Here is a 16,022-nt window from a genome sequence, read left to right on the forward strand (position 1 = left end):
AACAACCCAGCTTTGTTGTGTATGTAACCATAGGGATTTGTGATGTCACCTAGAACCTTCACAGCAGCGACAGCTTTATGAGGAGCATCAGCACTGCTCTGCCTGAGCAGAACCATCACCGCCATAGGTTGTCAAATAACCCGGGTTTAACCCACACAGGTAAGTCCAATGGGGTGCAGGCATGTCCTCTATGCTTACAGCTTCCCGTGGGTGTTGGTTTGATACCGTTTGGGGACAGCCAAGGAGGCATCTGCAGGCAACAAAGGTAGGTGTGTGCTTGTGTGTGTGTTTCCTATGCAGATCCTAAGCCCAGTGTCACATGCAAGTAGGAGGAGTAAGAAGGGTTCCTGGCAAATCCGGGTTATGGATTGCATTTAAAAAGGCCCCGTGGGAGTGCAATGGGCCCCTGTCTTGCTGCTTAGCAATAATGGTATGGGTTTAGGTTCTGCTGTGTGTACTGGTGGTTGACTGCCCCCCAGCCCAGAGTGTGCATGGAAAATTGTCTGGCAGCCTCCCTGACAGCAAGCAGTGATAGTGCCCATGAAGGGGACCTTGTTGGGCCCGCCCCTTTCACGGTTATCGCTTCTCGGCCTTTTGGCTAAGATCAAGTGTAGTATCTGTTCTTATCAGTTTAATATCTGATACGTCCCCTATCTGGGGACCATATATTAAATGGATTTTTGAGAACGGGGGCCGATTTCGAAGCTTGCTTCCGTCGCCCTATGCATTGACCCGATATGGCAGTATCTTCGGGTACAGTGCACCACCCCCTTACAGGGTTAAAAAGAAAGATTCCTACTTTCATTGCTACCTGCTTGCTGGCTAGCCAGCTAGCCAGCCCTGTGGGCCTTGCTGCTGCTGCTGCTGCAGCCAAAAAACAAAAGGTGGTGCTGCTGCTGCTTCTGCTTCTGCTTGTGTCTGGCCGCTGTTGGAGCGTCCAGGCACAGGACTTCTGCTGCTGCTGACTAAATGGCCTCCTTAATTGGATCATTTGAGTAGCCAGCACACCTGTGCAGGTAGGGCATGACATGATAGGCAGCTGCCTTGATAGCGGGTGGGTGCTGAATGTTCCTAATTGACAAAATAAGATTAATGCTTATGAAGAAATATAAAATCTCATCCCTTCCCCAATATCGCGCCACACCCCTACCCCTTAATTCCCTGGTTGAACTTGATGGACATATGTCTTTTTTCGACCGTACTAACTATGTAACTATGTAACATAACATGGGGGGGGGGGGGTCTCCTGGCTGTTCACACAGGTGTGTCATTGCTGTACATTGACCATGCATTGCTTCTGTGGTATTGCAAAGGCAAAGACAAATGCTTCCAGCCATCCATTGCACTAATGGATTGGTCATCAGCTGGCTGTCTATGTCCCGCATCAATATAGACCAAAGTACAGAGGGTTAGGCTATGCTATTGTGCACCTACCTGATGCATCAGAAGGTGCGAGGCCCTTGCTAAATTCTGTGCACAGACTTTGAGATCTATGCTTTAGACTGTATCTAAACCTGCTCCAACATGGACTGACATTCTGGCCTACTTTCAGCCGATGCGACTTGTCTGTCGCTGAACAGTCGCTTTTTATGTATTCAGCACCTATGTATAATGTTGTAAAAATGCTCTAGAAGCTAAAGTCGCAGAAATGTCACACATATTTGGCCTGCAACTTTCTGTGCGACAAATTCAGACAGGAAAAATCAGTATAAATCCTTAGAAAATTATCCCCCAGTGTCTCCATCTGCTGGCGGTATTGAATAAGCATTGCTGCACTGATGGGGTATGCATTAGACGAAAAAAAAGAAGAAAAAGAAGAATAATACGCCCAGAAAAGAGGCGAAAAGGAGAAAAACGTAAAAAAACGTGAAAAAAAAGTAAGAGGAAGAGAAGGGAAAAAAAGGTGGAAATGGGTTTAAAAGTGATTTCGGCGGAGAAATATATATATATATATATATATATATATATATATATATATATATATACGCACACACACACATATATATAAACGTATTCTCCGTTGAGATATTGCAGCCGCTGCTGTGTCCAGGCCCAGGAGCCTTAGCACTGTGCTGTGATGTCACTCAATACCACTGACATCACTAGGTGTAAACAACATCTCTCCTTTGCTGTGTATGTGACTATGGAGCTGTTTGGTGATGTCGTCTATTATGGCCTTCATAGAAGCAACAGGAGATTGTTGCATCCATCTAGAACCCTCAGAACTACAGTGCTATGATGTCACTCACTTCCACAGGCCTTGCAGAGTGTAAACAACAACAACCCAGCTTTGTTGTGTATGTAACCATAGGGATTTGTGATGTCACCTAGAACCTTCACAGCAGCGACAGCTTTATGAGGAGCATCAGCACTGCTCTGCCTGAGCAGAACCATCACCGCCATAGGTTGTCAAATAACCCGGGTTTAACCCACACAGGTAAGTCCAATGGGGTGCAGGCATGTCCTCTATGCTTACAGCTTCCCGTGGGTGTTGGTTTGATACCGTTTGGGGACAGCCAAGGAGGCATCTGCAGGCAACAAAGGTAGGTGTGTGCTTGTGTGTGTGTTTCCTATGCAGATCCTAAGCCCAGTGTCACATGCAAGTAGGAGGAGTAAGAAGGGTTCCTGGCAAATCCGGGTTATGGATTGCATTTAAAAAGGCCCCGTGGGAGTGCAATGGGCCCCTGTCTTGCTGCTTAGCAATAATGGTATGGGTTTAGGTTCTGCTGTGTGTACTGGTGGTTGACTGCCCCCCAGCCCAGAGTGTGCATGGAAAATTGTCTGGCAGCCTCCCTGACAGCAAGCAGTGATAGTGCCCATGAAGGGGACCTTGTTGGGCCCGCCCCTTTCACGGTTATCGCTTCTCGGCCTTTTGGCTAAGATCAAGTGTAGTATCTGTTCTTATCAGTTTAATATCTGATACGTCCCCTATCTGGGGACCATATATTAAATGGATTTTTGAGAACGGGGGCCGATTTCGAAGCTTGCTTCCGTCGCCCTATGCATTGACCCGATATGGCAGTATCTTCGGGTACAGTGCACCACCCCCTTACAGGGTTAAAAAGAAAGATTCCTACTTTCATTGCTACCTGCTTGCTGGCTAGCCAGCTAGCCAGCCCTGTGGGCCTTGCTGCTGCTGCTGCTGCAGCCAAAAAACAAAAGGTGGTGCTGCTGCTGCTTCTGCTTCTGCTTGTGTCTGGCCGCTGTTGGAGCGTCCAGGCACAGGACTTCTGCTGCTGCTGACTAAATGGCCTCCTTAATTGGATCATTTGAGTAGCCAGCACACCTGTGCAGGTAGGGCATGACATGATAGGCAGCTGCCTTGATAGCGGGTGGGTGCTGAATGTTCCTAATTGACAAAATAAGATTAATGCTTATGAAGAAATATAAAATCTCATCCCTTCCCCAATATCGCGCCACACCCCTACCCCTTAATTCCCTGGTTGAACTTGATGGACATATGTCTTTTTTCGACCGTACTAACTATGTAACTATGTAACATAACATGGGGGGGGGGGGTCTCCTGGCTGTTCACACAGGTGTGTCATTGCTGTACATTGACCATGCATTGCTTCTGTGGTATTGCAAAGGCAAAGACAAATGCTTCCAGCCATCCATTGCACTAATGGATTGGTCATCAGCTGGCTGTCTATGTCCCGCATCAATATAGACCAAAGTACAGAGGGTTAGGCTATGCTATTGTGCACCTACCTGATGCATCAGAAGGTGCGAGGCCCTTGCTAAATTCTGTGCACAGACTTTGAGATCTATGCTTTAGACTGTATCTAAACCTGCTCCAACATGGACTGACATTCTGGCCTACTTTCAGCCGATGCGACTTGTCTGTCGCTGAACAGTCGCTTTTTATGTATTCAGCACCTATGTATAATGTTGTAAAAATGCTCTAGAAGCTAAAGTCGCAGAAATGTCACACATATTTGGCCTGCAACTTTCTGTGCGACAAATTCAGACAGGAAAAATCAGTATAAATCCTTAGAAAATTATCCCCCAGTGTCTCCATCTGCTGGCGGTATTGAATAAGCATTGCTGCACTGATGGGGTATGCATTAGACGAAAAAAAAGAAGAAAAAGAAGAATAATACGCCCAGAAAAGAGGCGAAAAGGAGAAAAACGTAAAAAAACGTGAAAAAAAAGTAAGAGGAAGAGAAGGGAAAAAAAGGTGGAAATGGGTTTAAAAGTGATTTCGGCGGAGAAATATATATATATATATATATATATATATATATATATATATATATACGCGCACACACACACATATATATAAACGTATTCTCCGTTGAGATATTGCAGCCGCTGCTGTGTCCAGGCCCAGGAGCCTTAGCACTGTGCTGTGATGTCACTCAATACCACTGACATCACTAGGTGTAAACAACATCTCTCCTTTGCTGTGTATGTGATGGAGCTGTTTGGTGATGTCGTCTATTATGGCCTTCATAGAAGCAACAGGAGATTGTTGCATCCATCTAGAACCCTCAGAACTACAGTGCTATGATGTCACTCACTTCCACAGGCCTTGCAGAGTGTAAACAACAACAACCCAGCTTTGTTGTGTATGTAACCATAGGGATTTGTGATGTCACCTAGAACCTTCACAGCAGCGACAGCTTTATGAGGAGCATCAGCACTGCTCTGCCTGAGCAGAACCATCACCGCCATAGGTTGTCAAATAACCCGGGTTTAACCCACACAGGTAAGTCCAATGGGGTGCAGGCATGTCCTCTATGCTTACAGCTTCCCGTGGGTGTTGGTTTGATACCGTTTGGGGACAGCCAAGGAGGCATCTGCAGGCAACAAAGGTAGGTGTGTGCTTGTGTGTGTGTTTCCTATGCAGATCCTAAGCCCAGTGTCACATGCAAGTAGGAGGAGTAAGAAGGGTTCCTGGCAAATCCGGGTTATGGATTGCATTTAAAAAGGCCCCGTGGGAGTGCAATGGGCCCCTGTCTTGCTGCTTAGCAATAATGGTATGGGTTTAGGTTCTGCTGTGTGTACTGGTGGTTGACTGCCCCCCAGCCCAGAGTGTGCATGGAAAATTGTCTGGCAGCCTCCCTGACAGCAAGCAGTGATAGTGCCCATGAAGGGGACCTTGTTGGGCCCGCCCCTTTCACGGTTATCGCTTCTCGGCCTTTTGGCTAAGATCAAGTGTAGTATCTGTTCTTATCAGTTTAATATCTGATACGTCCCCTATCTGGGGACCATATATTAAATGGATTTTTGAGAACGGGGGCCGATTTCGAAGCTTGCTTCCGTCGCCCTATGCATTGACCCGATATGGCAGTATCTTCGGGTACAGTGCACCACCCCCTTACAGGGTTAAAAAGAAAGATTCCTACTTTCATTGCTACCTGCTTGCTGGCTAGCCAGCTAGCCAGCCCTGTGGGCCTTGCTGCTGCTGCTGCTGCAGCCAAAAAACAAAAGGTGGTGCTGCTGCTGCTTCTGCTTCTGCTTGTGTCTGGCCGCTGTTGGAGCGTCCAGGCACAGGACTTCTGCTGCTGCTGACTAAATGGCCTCCTTAATTGGATCATTTGAGTAGCCAGCACACCTGTGCAGGTAGGGCATGACATGATAGGCAGCTGCCTTGATAGCGGGTGGGTGCTGAATGTTCCTAATTGACAAAATAAGATTAATGCTTATGAAGAAATATAAAATCTCATCCCTTCCCCAATATCGCGCCACACCCCTACCCCTTAATTCCCTGGTTGAACTTGATGGACATATGTCTTTTTTCGACCGTACTAACTATGTAACTATGTAACATAACATGGGGGGGGGGGTCTCCTGGCTGTTCACACAGGTGTGTCATTGCTGTACATTGACCATGCATTGCTTCTGTGGTATTGCAAAGGCAAAGACAAATGCTTCCAGCCATCCATTGCACTAATGGATTGGTCATCAGCTGGCTGTCTATGTCCCGCATCAATATAGACCAAAGTACAGAGGGTTAGGCTATGCTATTGTGCACCTACCTGATGCATCAGAAGGTGCGAGGCCCTTGCTAAATTCTGTGCACAGACTTTGAGATCTATGCTTTAGACTGTATCTAAACCTGCTCCAACATGGACTGACATTCTGGCCTACTTTCAGCCGATGCGACTTGTCTGTCGCTGAACAGTCGCTTTTTATGTATTCAGCACCTATGTATAATGTTGTAAAAATGCTCTAGAAGCTAAAGTCGCAGAAATGTCACACATATTTGGCCTGCAACTTTCTGTGCGACAAATTCAGACAGGAAAAATCAGTATAAATCCTTAGAAAATTATCCCCCAGTGTCTCCATCTGCTGGCGGTATTGAATAAGCATTGCTGCACTGATGGGGTATGCATTAGACGAAAAAAAAGAAGAAAAAGAAGAATAATACGCCCAGAAAAGAGGCGAAAAGGAGAAAAACGTAAAAAAACGTGAAAAAAAAGTAAGAGGAAGAGAAGGGAAAAAAAGGTGGAAATGGGTTTAAAAGTGATTTCGGCGGAGAAATATATATATATATATATATATATATATATATATATATATACGCGCACACACACACATATATATAAACGTATTCTCCGTTGAGATATTGCAGCCGCTGCTGTGTCCAGGCCCAGGAGCCTTAGCACTGTGCTGTGATGTCACTCAATACCACTGACATCACTAGGTGTAAACAACATCTCTCCTTTGCTGTGTATGTGACTATGGAGCTGTTTGGTGATGTCGTCTATTATGGCCTTCATAGAAGCAACAGGAGATTGTTGCATCCATCTAGAACCCTCAGAACTACAGTGCTATGATGTCACTCACTTCCACAGGCCTTGCAGAGTGTAAACAACAACAACCCAGCTTTGTTGTGTATGTAACCATAGGGATTTGTGATGTCACCTAGAACCTTCACAGCAGCGACAGCTTTATGAGGAGCATCAGCACTGCTCTGCCTGAGCAGAACCATCACCGCCATAGGTTGTCAAATAACCCGGGTTTAACCCACACAGGTAAGTCCAATGGGGTGCAGGCATGTCCTCTATGCTTACAGCTTCCCGTGGGTGTTGGTTTGATACCGTTTGGGGACAGCCAAGGAGGCATCTGCAGGCAACAAAGGTAGGTGTGTGCTTGTGTGTGTGTTTCCTATGCAGATCCTAAGCCCAGTGTCACATGCAAGTAGGAGGAGTAAGAAGGGTTCCTGGCAAATCCGGGTTATGGATTGCATTTAAAAAGGCCCCGTGGGAGTGCAATGGGCCCCTGTCTTGCTGCTTAGCAATAATGGTATGGGTTTAGGTTCTGCTGTGTGTACTGGTGGTTGACTGCCCCCCAGCCCAGAGTGTGCATGGAAAATTGTCTGGCAGCCTCCCTGACAGCAAGCAGTGATAGTGCCCATGAAGGGGACCTTGTTGGGCCCGCCCCTTTCACGGTTATCGCTTCTCGGCCTTTTGGCTAAGATCAAGTGTAGTATCTGTTCTTATCAGTTTAATATCTGATACGTCCCCTATCTGGGGACCATATATTAAATGGATTTTTGAGAACGGGGGCCGATTTCGAAGCTTGCTTCCGTCGCCCTATGCATTGACCCGATATGGCAGTATCTTCGGGTACAGTGCACCACCCCCTTACAGGGTTAAAAAGAAAGATTCCTACTTTCATTGCTACCTGCTTGCTGGCTAGCCAGCTAGCCAGCCCTGTGGGCCTTGCTGCTGCTGCTGCTGCAGCCAAAAAACAAAAGGTGGTGCTGCTGCTGCTTCTGCTTCTGCTTGTGTCTGGCCGCTGTTGGAGCGTCCAGGCACAGGACTTCTGCTGCTGCTGACTAAATGGCCTCCTTAATTGGATCATTTGAGTAGCCAGCACACCTGTGCAGGTAGGGCATGACATGATAGGCAGCTGCCTTGATAGCGGGTGGGTGCTGAATGTTCCTAATTGACAAAATAAGATTAATGCTTATGAAGAAATATAAAATCTCATCCCTTCCCCAATATCGCGCCACACCCCTACCCCTTAATTCCCTGGTTGAACTTGATGGACATATGTCTTTTTTCGACCGTACTAACTATGTAACTATGTAACATAACATGGGGGGGGGGGTCTCCTAGCTGTTCACACAGGTGTGTCATTGCTGTACATTGACCATGCATTGCTTCTGTGGTATTGCAAAGGCAAAGACAAATGCTTCCAGCCATCCATTGCACTAATGGATTGGTCATCAGCTGGCTGTCTATGTCCCGCATCAATATAGACCAAAGTACAGAGGGTTAGGCTATGCTATTGTGCACCTACCTGATGCATCAGAAGGTGCGAGGCCCTTGCTAAATTCTGTGCACAGACTTTGAGATCTATGCTTTAGACTGTATCTAAACCTGCTCCAACATGGACTGACATTCTGGCCTACTTTCAGCCGATGCGACTTGTCTGTCGCTGAACAGTCGCTTTTTATGTATTCAGCACCTATGTATAATGTTGTAAAAATGCTCTAGAAGCTAAAGTCGCAGAAATGTCACACATATTTGGCCTGCAACTTTCTGTGCGACAAATTCAGACAGGAAAAATCAGTATAAATCCTTAGAAAATTATCCCCCAGTGTCTCCATCTGCTGGCGGTATTGAATAAGCATTGCTGCACTGATGGGGTATGCATTAGATGAAAAAAAAGAAGAAAAAGAAGAATAATACGCCCAGAAAAGAGGCGAAAAGGAGAAAAACGTAAAAAAACGTGAAAAAAAAGTAAGAGGAAGAGAAGGGAAAAAAAGGTGGAAATGGGTTTAAAAGTGATTTCGGCGGAGAAATATATATATATATATATATATATATATATATATATATATATATATACGCGCACACACACACATATATATAAACGTATTCTCCGTTGAGATATTGCAGCCGCTGCTGTGTCCAGGCCCAGGAGCCTTAGCACTGTGCTGTGATGTCACTCAATACCACTGACATCACTAGGTGTAAACAACATCTCTCCTTTGCTGTGTATGTGACTATGGAGCTGTTTGGTGATGTCGTCTATTATGGCCTTCATAGAAGCAACAGGAGATTGTTGCATCCATCTAGAACCCTCAGAACTACAGTGCTATGATGTCACTCACTTCCACAGGCCTTGCAGAGTGTAAACAACAACAACCCAGCTTTGTTGTGTATGTAACCATAGGGATTTGTGATGTCACCTAGAACCTTCACAGCAGCGACAGCTTTATGAGGAGCATCAGCACTGCTCTGCCTGAGCAGAACCATCACCGCCATAGGTTGTCAAATAACCCGGGTTTAACCCACACAGGTAAGTCCAATGGGGTGCAGGCATGTCCTCTATGCTTACAGCTTCCCGTGGGTGTTGGTTTGATACCGTTTGGGGACAGCCAAGGAGGCATCTGCAGGCAACAAAGGTAGGTGTGTGCTTGTGTGTGTGTTTCCTATGCAGATCCTAAGCCCAGTGTCACATGCAAGTAGGAGGAGTAAGAAGGGTTCCTGGCAAATCCGGGTTATGGATTGCATTTAAAAAGGCCCCGTGGGAGTGCAATGGGCCCCTGTCTTGCTGCTTAGCAATAATGGTATGGGTTTAGGTTCTGCTGTGTGTACTGGTGGTTGACTGCCCCCCAGCCCAGAGTGTGCATGGAAAATTGTCTGGCAGCCTCCCTGACAGCAAGCAGTGATAGTGCCCATGAAGGGGACCTTGTTGGGCCCGCCCCTTTCACGGTTATCGCTTCTCGGCCTTTTGGCTAAGATCAAGTGTAGTATCTGTTCTTATCAGTTTAATATCTGATACGTCCCCTATCTGGGGACCATATATTAAATGGATTTTTGAGAACGGGGGCCGATTTCGAAGCTTGCTTCCGTCGCCCTATGCATTGACCCGATATGGCAGTATCTTCGGGTACAGTGCACCACCCCCTTACAGGGTTAAAAAGAAAGATTCCTACTTTCATTGCTACCTGCTTGCTGGCTAGCCAGCTAGCCAGCCCTGTGGGCCTTGCTGCTGCTGCTGCTGCAGCCAAAAAACAAAAGGTGGTGCTGCTGCTGCTTCTGCTTCTGCTTGTGTCTGGCCGCTGTTGGAGCGTCCAGGCACAGGACTTCTGCTGCTGCTGACTAAATGGCCTCCTTAATTGGATCATTTGAGTAGCCAGCACACCTGTGCAGGTAGGGCATGACATGATAGGCAGCTGCCTTGATAGCGGGTGGGTGCTGAATGTTCCTAATTGACAAAATAAGATTAATGCTTATGAAGAAATATAAAATCTCATCCCTTCCCCAATATCGCGCCACACCCCTACCCCTTAATTCCCTGGTTGAACTTGATGGACATATGTCTTTTTTCGACCGTACTAACTATGTAACTATGTAACATAACATGGGGGGGGGGGGTCTCCTGGCTGTTCACACAGGTGTGTCATTGCTGTACATTGACCATGCATTGCTTCTGTGGTATTGCAAAGGCAAAGACAAATGCTTCCAGCCATCCATTGCACTAATGGATTGGTCATCAGCTGGCTGTCTATGTCCCGCATCAATATAGACCAAAGTACAGAGGGTTAGGCTATGCTATTGTGCACCTACCTGATGCATCAGAAGGTGCGAGGCCCTTGCTAAATTCTGTGCACAGACTTTGAGATCTATGCTTTAGACTGTATCTAAACCTGCTCCAACATGGACTGACATTCTGGCCTACTTTCAGCCGATGCGACTTGTCTGTCGCTGAACAGTCGCTTTTTATGTATTCAGCACCTATGTATAATGTTGTAAAAATGCTCTAGAAGCTAAAGTCGCAGAAATGTCACACATATTTGGCCTGCAACTTTCTGTGCGACAAATTCAGACAGGAAAAATCAGTATAAATCCTTAGAAAATTATCCCCCAGTGTCTCCATCTGCTGGCGGTATTGAATAAGCATTGCTGCACTGATGGGGTATGCATTAGACGAAAAAAAAGAAGAAAAAGAAGAATAATACGCCCAGAAAAGAGGCGAAAAGGAGAAAAACGTAAAAAAACGTGAAAAAAAAGTAAGAGGAAGAGAAGGGAAAAAAAGGTGGAAATGGGTTTAAAAGTGATTTCGGCGGAGAAATATATATATATATATATATATATATATATATATATATATATATACGCGCACACACACACATATATATAAACGTATTCTCCGTTGAGATATTGCAGCCGCTGCTGTGTCCAGGCCCAGGAGCCTTAGCACTGTGCTGTGATGTCACTCAATACCACTGACATCACTAGGTGTAAACAACATCTCTCCTTTGCTGTGTATGTGACTATGGAGCTGTTTGGTGATGTCGTCTATTATGGCCTTCATAGAAGCAACAGGAGATTGTTGCATCCATCTAGAACCCTCAGAACTACAGTGCTATGATGTCACTCACTTCCACAGGCCTTGCAGAGTGTAAACAACAACAACCCAGCTTTGTTGTGTATGTAACCATAGGGATTTGTGATGTCACCTAGAACCTTCACAGCAGCGACAGCTTTATGAGGAGCATCAGCACTGCTCTGCCTGAGCAGAACCATCACCGCCATAGGTTGTCAAATAACCCGGGTTTAACCCACACAGGTAAGTCCAATGGGGTGCAGGCATGTCCTCTATGCTTACAGCTTCCCGTGGGTGTTGGTTTGATACCGTTTGGGGACAGCCAAGGAGGCATCTGCAGGCAACAAAGGTAGGTGTGTGCTTGTGTGTGTGTTTCCTATGCAGATCCTAAGCCCAGTGTCACATGCAAGTAGGAGGAGTAAGAAGGGTTCCTGGCAAATCCGGGTTATGGATTGCATTTAAAAAGGCCCCGTGGGAGTGCAATGGGCCCCTGTCTTGCTGCTTAGCAATAATGGTATGGGTTTAGGTTCTGCTGTGTGTACTGGTGGTTGACTGCCCCCCAGCCCAGAGTGTGCATGGAAAATTGTCTGGCAGCCTCCCTGACAGCAAGCAGTGATAGTGCCCATGAAGGGGACCTTGTTGGGCCCGCCCCTTTCACGGTTATCGCTTCTCGGCCTTTTGGCTAAGATCAAGTGTAGTATCTGTTCTTATCAGTTTAATATCTGATACGTCCCCTATCTGGGGACCATATATTAAATGGATTTTTGAGAACGGGGGCCGATTTCGAAGCTTGCTTCCGTCGCCCTATGCATTGACCCGATATGGCAGTATCTTCGGGTACAGTGCACCACCCCCTTACAGGGTTAAAAAGAAAGATTCCTACTTTCATTGCTACCTGCTTGCTGGCTAGCCAGCTAGCCAGCCCTGTGGGCCTTGCTGCTGCTGCTGCTGCAGCCAAAAAACAAAAGGTGGTGCTGCTGCTGCTTCTGCTTCTGCTTGTGTCTGGCCGCTGTTGGAGCGTCCAGGCACAGGACTTCTGCTGCTGCTGACTAAATGGCCTCCTTAATTGGATCATTTGAGTAGCCAGCACACCTGTGCAGGTAGGGCATGACATGATAGGCAGCTGCCTTGATAGCGGGTGGGTGCTGAATGTTCCTAATTGACAAAATAAGATTAATGCTTATGAAGAAATATAAAATCTCATCCCTTCCCCAATATCGCGCCACACCCCTACCCCTTAATTCCCTGGTTGAACTTGATGGACATATGTCTTTTTTCGACCGTACTAACTATGTAACTATGTAACATAACATGGGGGGGGGGGTCTCCTGGCTGTTCACACAGGTGTGTCATTGCTGTACATTGACCATGCATTGCTTCTGTGGTATTGCAAAGGCAAAGACAAATGCTTCCAGCCATCCATTGCACTAATGGATTGGTCATCAGCTGGCTGTCTATGTCCCGCATCAATATAGACCAAAGTACAGAGGGTTAGGCTATGCTATTGTGCACCTACCTGATGCATCAGAAGGTGCGAGGCCCTTGCTAAATTCTGTGCACAGACTTTGAGATCTATGCTTTAGACTGTATCTAAACCTGCTCCAACATGGACTGACATTCTGGCCTACTTTCAGCCGATGCGACTTGTCTGTCGCTGAACAGTCGCTTTTTATGTATTCAGCACCTATGTATAATGTTGTAAAAATGCTCTAGAAGCTAAAGTCGCAGAAATGTCACACATATTTGGCCTGCAACTTTCTGTGCGACAAATTCAGACAGGAAAAATCAGTATAAATCCTTAGAAAATTATCCCCCAGTGTCTCCATCTGCTGGCGGTATTGAATAAGCATTGCTGCACTGATGGGGTATGCATTAGACGAAAAAAAAGAAGAAAAAGAAGAATAATACGCCCAGAAAAGAGGCGAAAAGGAGAAAAACGTAAAAAAACGTGAAAAAAAAGTAAGAGGAAGAGAAGGGAAAAAAAGGTGGAAATGGGTTTAAAAGTGATTTCGGCGGAGAAATATATATATATATATATATATATATATATATATATATATATATGTACGCGCACACACACACATATATATAAACGTATTCTCCGTTGAGATATTGCAGCCGCTGCTGTGTCCAGGCCCAGGAGCCTTAGCACTGTGCTGTGATGTCACTCAATACCACTGACATCACTAGGTGTAAACAACATCTCTCCTTTGCTGTGTATGTGACTATGGAGCTGTTTGGTGATGTCGTCTATTATGGCCTTCATAGAAGCAACAGGAGATTGTTGCATCCATCTAGAACCCTCAGAACTACAGTGCTATGATGTCACTCACTTCCACAGGCCTTGCAGAGTGTAAACAACAACAACCCAGCTTTGTTGTGTATGTAACCATAGGGATTTGTGATGTCACCTAGAACCTTCACAGCAGCGACAGCTTTATGAGGAGCATCAGCACTGCTCTGCCTGAGCAGAACCATCACCGCCATAGGTTGTCAAATAACCCGGGTTTAACCCACACAGGTAAGTCCAATGGGGTGCAGGCATGTCCTCTATGCTTACAGCTTCCCGTGGGTGTTGGTTTGATACCGTTTGGGGACAGCCAAGGAGGCATCTGCAGGCAACAAAGGTAGGTGTGTGCTTGTGTGTGTGTTTCCTATGCAGATCCTAAGCCCAGTGTCACATGCAAGTAGGAGGAGTAAGAAGGGTTCCTGGCAAATCCGGGTTATGGATTGCATTTAAAAAGGCCCCGTGGGAGTGCAATGGGCCCCTGTCTTGCTGCTTAGCAATAATGGTATGGGTTTAGGTTCTGCTGTGTGTACTGGTGGTTGACTGCCCCCCAGCCCAGAGTGTGCATGGAAAATTGTCTGGCAGCCTCCCTGACAGCAAGCAGTGATAGTGCCCATGAAGGGGACCTTGTTGGGCCCGCCCCTTTCACGGTTATCGCTTCTCGGCCTTTTGGCTAAGATCAAGTGTAGTATCTGTTCTTATCAGTTTAATATCTGATACGTCCCCTATCTGGGGACCATATATTAAATGGATTTTTGAGAACGGGGGCCGATTTCGAAGCTTGCTTCCGTCGCCCTATGCATTGACCCGATATGGCAGTATCTTCGGGTACAGTGCACCACCCCCTTACAGGGTTAAAAAGAAAGATTCCTACTTTCATTGCTACCTGCTTGCTGGCTAGCCAGCTAGCCAGCCCTGTGGGCCTTGCTGCTGCTGCTGCTGCAGCCAAAAAACAAAAGGTGGTGCTGCTGCTGCTTCTGCTTCTGCTTGTGTCTGGCCGCTGTTGGAGCGTCCAGGCACAGGACTTCTGCTGCTGCTGACTAAATGGCCTCCTTAATTGGATCATTTGAGTAGCCAGCACACCTGTGCAGGTAGGGCATGACATGATAGGCAGCTGCCTTGATAGCGGGTGGGTGCTGAATGTTCCTAATTGACAAAATAAGATTAATGCTTATGAAGAAATATAAAATCTCATCCCTTCCCCAATATCGCGCCACACCCCTACCCCTTAATTCCCTGGTTGAACTTGATGGACATATGTCTTTTTTCGACCGTACTAACTATGTAACTATGTAACATAACATGGGGGGGGGGGTCTCCTGGCTGTTCACACAGGTGTGTCATTGCTGTACATTGACCATGCATTGCTTCTGTGGTATTGCAAAGGCAAAGACAAATGCTTCCAGCCATCCATTGCACTAATGGATTGGTCATCAGCTGGCTGTCTATGTCCCGCATCAATATAGACCAAAGTACAGAGGGTTAGGCTATGCTATTGTGCACCTACCTGATGCATCAGAAGGTGCGAGGCCCTTGCTAAATTCTGTGCACAGACTTTGAGATCTATGCTTTAGACTGTATCTAAACCTGCTCCAACATGGACTGACATTCTGGCCTACTTTCAGCCGATGCGACTTGTCTGTCGCTGAACAGTCGCTTTTTATGTATTCAGCACCTATGTATAATGTTGTAAAAATGCTCTAGAAGCTAAAGTCGCAGAAATGTCACACATATTTGGCCTGCAACTTTCTGTGCGACAAATTCAGACAGGAAAAATCAGTATAAATCCTTAGAAAATTATCCCCCAGTGTCTCCATCTGCTGGCGGTATTGAATAAGCATTGCTGCACTGATGGGGTATGCATTAGACGAAAAAAAAGAAGAAAAAGAAGAATAATACGCCCAGAAAAGAGGCGAAAAGGAGAAAAACGTAAAAAAACGTGAAAAAAAAGTAAGAGGAAGAGAAGGGAAAAAAAGGTGGAAATGGGTTTAAAAGTGATTTCGGCGGAGAAATATATATATATATATATATATATATATATATATATATATACGCGCACACACACACATATATATAAACGTATTCTCCGTTGAGATATTGCAGCCGCTGCTGTGTCCAGGCCCAGGAGCCTTAGCACTGTGCTGTGATGTCACTCAATACCACTGACATCACTAGGTGTAAACAACATCTCTCCTTTGCTGTGTATGTGACTATGGAGCTGTTTGGTGATGTCGTCTATTATGGCCTTCATAGAAGCAACAGGAGATTGTTGCATCCATCTAGAACCCTCAGAACTACAGTGCTATGATGTCACTCACTTCCACAGGCCTTGCAGAGTGTAAACAACAACAACCCAGCTTTGTTGTGTATGTAACCATAGGGATTTGTGATGTCACCTAGAACCTTCACAGCAGCGACAGCTTTATGAGGAGCATCAGCA

At 46.0% G+C, this 16,022-nt stretch overlaps 7 non-coding genes across 7 annotated transcripts; all 7 read left to right on the forward strand.

Annotated features, from left to right (window-relative positions):
* The first annotated feature begins 578 nt into the window (after nucleotides 1–578).
* Nucleotides 579–769, forward strand: LOC130329430 (U2 spliceosomal RNA). Its single transcript, XR_008872996.1, has one exon. It is a non-coding gene; the product is annotated as a U2 spliceosomal RNA (small nuclear RNA).
* A 2,087-nt stretch (nucleotides 770–2,856) lies between these two features.
* Nucleotides 2,857–3,047, forward strand: LOC130329431 (U2 spliceosomal RNA). Its single transcript, XR_008872997.1, has one exon. It is a non-coding gene; the product is annotated as a U2 spliceosomal RNA (small nuclear RNA).
* Nucleotides 3,048–5,130: 2,083 nt separating this feature from the next.
* Nucleotides 5,131–5,321, forward strand: LOC130329432 (U2 spliceosomal RNA). The gene has a single exon (XR_008872998.1). It is a non-coding gene; the product is annotated as a U2 spliceosomal RNA (small nuclear RNA).
* A 2,081-nt stretch (nucleotides 5,322–7,402) lies between these two features.
* On the forward strand, nucleotides 7,403–7,593 carry LOC130329433 (U2 spliceosomal RNA). Its single transcript, XR_008872999.1, has one exon. It is a non-coding gene; the product is annotated as a U2 spliceosomal RNA (small nuclear RNA).
* A 2,087-nt stretch (nucleotides 7,594–9,680) lies between these two features.
* Nucleotides 9,681–9,871, forward strand: LOC130329435 (U2 spliceosomal RNA). Its single transcript, XR_008873001.1, has one exon. It is a non-coding gene; the product is annotated as a U2 spliceosomal RNA (small nuclear RNA).
* Nucleotides 9,872–11,957: 2,086 nt separating this feature from the next.
* On the forward strand, nucleotides 11,958–12,148 carry LOC130329436 (U2 spliceosomal RNA). Its single transcript, XR_008873002.1, has one exon. It is a non-coding gene; the product is annotated as a U2 spliceosomal RNA (small nuclear RNA).
* A 2,087-nt stretch (nucleotides 12,149–14,235) lies between these two features.
* Nucleotides 14,236–14,426, forward strand: LOC130329438 (U2 spliceosomal RNA). Its single transcript, XR_008873003.1, has one exon. It is a non-coding gene; the product is annotated as a U2 spliceosomal RNA (small nuclear RNA).
* Nucleotides 14,427–16,022: the final 1,596 nt, after the last annotated feature.

The sequence above is a fragment of the Hyla sarda genome, unplaced genomic scaffold (genome assembly GCF_029499605.1).
Source record: "Hyla sarda isolate aHylSar1 unplaced genomic scaffold, aHylSar1.hap1 scaffold_318, whole genome shotgun sequence".
Lineage (NCBI taxonomy): Eukaryota > Metazoa > Chordata > Amphibia > Anura > Hylidae > Hyla > Hyla sarda.